This window comes from Sinocyclocheilus rhinocerous, unplaced genomic scaffold, assembly GCF_001515625.1.
Source record: "Sinocyclocheilus rhinocerous isolate Xijiao unplaced genomic scaffold, SAMN03320098_v1.1 scaffold113, whole genome shotgun sequence".
Lineage (NCBI taxonomy): Eukaryota > Metazoa > Chordata > Actinopteri > Cypriniformes > Cyprinidae > Sinocyclocheilus > Sinocyclocheilus rhinocerous.
In genome coordinates, this window is record NW_015646846.1 from 1,695,224 (window position 1) to 1,701,205 (window position 5,982).

Sequence of the window (5,982 nt, forward strand, 5' to 3'; positions counted from 1 at the left end):
CACACACACACACACACACACACACACACACACACACACACACACACGCCCCGGCAGCCACATTCATCATACTCTTTCGGCCCATTCATCACATCCCCCTGAGCCCACACAGTCCTCTTAGACACAGGCATGGGGTTAGCAAACATCTTCTGGAATTTAGGGCTGTGGTTGGGTTTTTAATGTTTTACAGTGAGTCTCTCGCAAGTTCACAATTCCCCACAGCGAGGAGGAACTCATGGGGAATGGAAGAAGAACGCATGTGTACGTAATAGGAATGATGTGTGCTCAAGTGCAGAAAATCCCACAGACTGTTTACAGGGTTTTCATACTTTGTGGCTGTGAGTGATGACATTTATTTACCCTTGACTGAAGAGGAATCTCTGTGATTGTGTTCGACCAGAGCACCTGATAAGAGTGACAGTGCCTAGCCTAGTGTTGTGCTCTGTTTGCTCTCTCACTGAACATGCCCCTCATAGATAGCAGCACTCAGGGCCGTCCTTAGGGGGGGTGCAACTGGTGCAGGCGCACCGGGCCCCGCGCTTAAACGGACCAAGGGGGACAAATACCCCCCACCCCGGAACTCGATCACGAATGGACCGAGGGGGGCCCCGCTCCATTCCTCGCACCGGGCCCCGCGTCAGCTAAGGACGGCTCTGGCAGCACTATTAGCAATAAAGCTTCTTTTTTTTTTGCTTGTTTTTTTTTTTCTTTTTTCCCCAGCAAAATCTAAAGAAGGCCAGAGTGGATACAATACATAAAATGTGTCCAAAATTAATGAATGAATTAATGAATTAATTAATACAGGTGTTTTGCACCTTATACATGTCATTAGAAAACCTGCTCATTACATAACTTACCAAAAGAAAAATGGTAACACTTTACAAAAAGGGTTCAGATGGTTAATATAATTTTTTAAATATGCTATAAATGTAAAACAACAACAACAACAATTATTATTATTATTATTATTAAATGAATAATATTAATTTATAGAGCTTTAAATGTTAAAATAGGGGGGACAAATACCCCCCACCCCGGAACTCGATCGCGAATGGACCGAGGGGGCCCCCGCTCCATTCCTCGCACCGGGCCCCGCGTCAGCTAAGGACGGCTCTGGCAGCACTATTAGCAATAAAGCTTCTTTTTTTTTTGCTTGTTTTTTTTTTTCTTTTTTCCCCAGCAAAATCTAAAGAAGGCCAGAGTGGATACAATACATAAAATGTGTCCAAAATTAATGAATGAATTAATGAATTAATTAATACAGGTGTTTTGCACCTTATACATGTCATTAGAAAACCTGCTCATTACATAACTTACCAAAAGAAAAATGGTAACACTTTACAAAAAGGGTTCAGATGGTTAATATAATTTTTAAAATATGCTATAAATGTAAAACAACAACAACAACAATTATTATTATTATTATTATTAAATGAATAATATTAATTTATAGAGCTTTAAATGTTAAAATAGCAGGCTGTATGTATACCATTAACCAAGATAATAAATGTTATAAAAGTATTGTTAATTTTATTTCTTATTATTTTAATGATTGATTTTAACGTAATGAGCATTATGACGAAGCGTTTGTGAATAAGTAAATGGAAATTATTTAAAGTAAATTTTAAAATGTAAACACATAAATTCTGTTATGTATGTTAAATATATTTATTATATATTTATCATGTGCATTTACTAAATGGACATTATTTTCGTGATCTTTTGTGATTTTTTTATTTAACTTCAAAATGTTTTTCCTATGCAACATAACAATAACATACATAGATTTATGCATGTAATACTAAATAAATAGATAGATTTTACGTCTTTTACGTGCATAAATATCCACGACATTTGCTTGTACTCATCAGCACAAAATGTTGATATGACCAAGAAAGTGTTGTGTCGATCGATGCTGCTAACGGTGCGCCACCCGCCGCGGCCTCTCGCAGGCAGCACCTGTCACGCAGCGGCCGGGAGCGGAGAGCGGAGCGCGGTAGACACGTGTTCCTCAAACATTCCTTCCACAGCGGCAGCGCCCATAAATCTGCATTACCCGGACACTCAGCTCCGCCAGCTGGATCTCCCGCTCAAACGCAACGCTTTGTAACGACATTTTTACAGGAGAAAATTTATACGACAGTTATTTTTGATGGGTGTTTGTGTTATCTTTAGTGTATTGGTGGATTTGAGCTGAGCTGTCTTTCTTAAAGTGAACTCATGTATTTGTCATGTAAACTTTTAGACACTGGCTATTTAGACACCTTGATATGAGAAGGGTTAAAAGTGATCGATGACATCATGAGGACCGAAACGAATCATGTTTCCAGAATCAGACGAAACTCAACACACCTGCCACAGCCCATGAATCACCTTAAACGGTCATCATCGTCGGGTATATATTTTGTACAAATTATAATATTATACATGTAGCCCAGATGGGATTTTATTCATATGCATATAGAAATACAGACTGCAAAAGGTTAATACGTTTAGTTTTAAGGTACTAAAATTTACATGGGTTCATACACCCTAACTTGTTTGCACTAGAAGCCTGCTCATCTTCATTTTACTGGTCTCTGATTGGGTTATTTTCAGTGTTTACTGTTCCTGAGTGGGCGGGGCTTAGGAGATGTGCGCAGAAAATTGCAGCTTGTAAGGAGAAAGTTAAAGGAACTTGCAATCCACGTTAGTTCTCTACAAATATGATAAAGTACACCCAGTAATATGGATGACAAATCGTTGTGCTCTTCTGGGATGCTTATCTACTTGTTTAAAGGTAAATTATCTGTTTCTTGTGTTAACTACTGTGTGTATTTAATGCGACATAACGTTGGGAAAAATGCTAATCACAAATAGCATGTTAGCCTACAGTTAGTGACTGTTAAAATGTTGGTACATGGTGTTATATTCACCAATAATGTCTGTATTATTCTGTAATTTATTTTATAAGTTGCTTTTACTGATAATATAATATTTTACACAGGAAACGGACAGTTGTTTTTTTTAGCCATTTGTTTATTGACCGGGAAAATCTCCTGATCCATGGAAAAAGAAGTTTTCTTTGATGAGTTGTGGCGCTGAATACTCTTCACTGGATCCCGTATCTGCTGAACTTGCCGCCCTGTACAGTTGTGCAGTTGAACAGGGTTTATATTGCAACTGCTTTTTATAGTGTATATTGTTTAACTATTTGCTTTTATTTTAGTTTCATATTTAATTGTCTATACTGAATACTTTTAATTTCAAGTTTACTTCAGTAAATTGTATATAATTTCTCCCATTCACATTTGTTGTGTTTGAGTTTACAACAGTTAATTAAAAGATCCCATTTTAATGGGATATTTGGAATTAAACGTGAAATTACTACATAAAAGGGAGGCACCGTCCATAAGTGTTGTGTAAAACCAATAGTTACATAAAGAAACGTAACACCTGAGTTATTTGTTTTATTAGTATTTATTTTCAAACCACACCCAGGGCCCCATCCCATGTTACAATTTTTAAAGTAGTTTAGCTACCTATAACCAGCACTGGGAAAAGGGGTTACATACAAAACATAAAATGTGTTTCATTGCATCATTTTCAACCAACCCTGCCAAATATAATACACATTTAAATTAATAAATATATACTTTCTAAAACATTATATAAAACACAAGTGTTGAGGAGTTTCAATCCATTTGTTACAAATGACAAATAAGGAAACCCCAATATGTCTCGGTGAGTGGAAGAATTTGTTTTCAGCATGATGTTGAGATAATCTGAGGCTGATCAACTCGTTTTGCTTCACCCAGCGCTATGAATATGGTGACACCAATGACGTTCACCACAGCCAGGACTGAGAACACATTCACCCAGGAACCTGTGACCTCAATCATGTAGCCAGACATGTACACCAACAACAAACCTGTGAAGTATTCAAACCGAAAACAGTTATTTTAAACTGTAAATTAGATTTTTTTACTGTATTTTTCATCAAATAAATGCAGCCTTGGTGAGCATAAGAAACTTCTTTGAAAACATTAGGAAATCATACCGACTCCAAACTTTTGAATGGTAGTTTAATACAAATTATAAAATGTATGCGATTACAATTCATGTGAGATACAGAAACTTAAAAGCATGTGTTTAATACATATCCTAATGTATAATGTCTGTCTATGAATTTACGAGTTTACAAGTTCATTACCAATTTTTTCTTAAATTACTATCATTTTGATCACAACGTACAATCATTTTGCAGTTAATCATGTTCACCATTTCTGCTTGAATACATGTCATTAAGTTTACTTCAGTAAATTGTATATAATTTCTCCCATTCACATTTGTTGTGTTTGAGTTTACAACAGTTAATTAAAAGATCCCATTTTAAAGGGATATTTGGAATTAAACGTGAAATTACTACATAAAAGGGAGGCACCGTCCATAAGTGTTGTGTAAAACCAATAGTTACATAAAGAAACGTAACATCTGAGTTATTTGTTTTATTAGTATTTATTTTCAAACCACACCCAGGGCCCCATCCCATGTTACAATTTTGAAAGTAGTTTAGCTACCTATAACCAGCACTGGGAAAAGGGGTTACATACAGAATATTATACAAAAGTTTGGAGTCAGTAAGATTTTTTTTGAAGGAAATTAATACTTTTCTTCAAAAACATGTGGGTAAAAGCATGGGAAAATTCAGCTTTGCATCACAGAAATAAATAACATTTTAAAATATATTCAAACCGAAAACAGTTATTTTAAACTGTAAATTAGATTTTTTTACTGTATTTTTCATCAAATAAATGCAGCCTTGGTGAGCATAAGAAACTTCTTTGAAAACATTAGGAAATCATACCGACTCCAAACTTTTGAATGGTAGTTTAATACAAATTATAAAATGTATGCGATTACAATTCATGTGAGATACAGAAACTTAAAAGCATGTGTTTAATACATATCCTAATGTATAATGTCTGTCTATGAATTTACGAGTTTACAAGTTCATTACCAATTTTTTCTTAAATTACTATCATTTTGATCACAACGTACAATCATTTTGCAGTTAATCATGTTCACCATTTCTGCTTGAATACATGTCATTAACTTTGTACTATCCTAGACCTGTACATTTCTGCATGGACTTTGACATATCCTAGTCACCACTGCTAAATTAATCTTAATTGTAATGTAGAAACATTCATTTTCTGTGAAGCTGCTTTGTAAAGTGTATCGTGAAAAGTACTATACTAATAAACGTGAATTGAATTTGTGCCATTTTTTTAATGAACATCGAATGTTAGATATTAAATGACGCCTTTTCCATAATATTTAGTTTAATTCAATAATGGCCTTAATGAGGAGGTTAAACATCAGTCCACAAATTCTTTGGGGGTCTCTTATTTTTCCATCTCTGTGCCCTCAATTCTTCAAACACCTCAGCAATAACATTCTCAGTGTCCTTTGTTTTCTTTGCTTGTCATAGGCTATTAGCTTTGATAAAACATCCATTACTCTTTTATGAGCTACTCTAGATGTTTGGGCAGGAGCTAAGGAAACCTCAAACTCTGACATGCACTGTGTCCCATAAGCTCTCACCATGGGCCGGTGGGATCAAATATCAATGTGAAATTCCTCATCGCTTAGCTACCTGGCCTGTCTATTATTGGCCCACATGCCACAGAGGGGGCGCAGTAGTGGCATGATTATATAGGTGTTACAGACTGGATGGAATCTGAAGGGCAGAGGTTCAGACTATAAAGAATGTGAGGTTTTGTGTGTGTGTGTGTGTGAGAGAGAAAGAGAGACAAAGAAGGGAGAGAAAGGACACAGAGTTTTAGAAATGGTTGCAAAGCCAGAACAGTGGTGCTCAACTGGTTTTGCTTCAGGACCCAGAATTTACATCAGACATTTTTGCTTATTGCTTAAAGGGGTCATATGATGCGATTTAAAATTTTCCTTTCTCTTTGGAGTGTTACAAGCTCTTGGTGCATA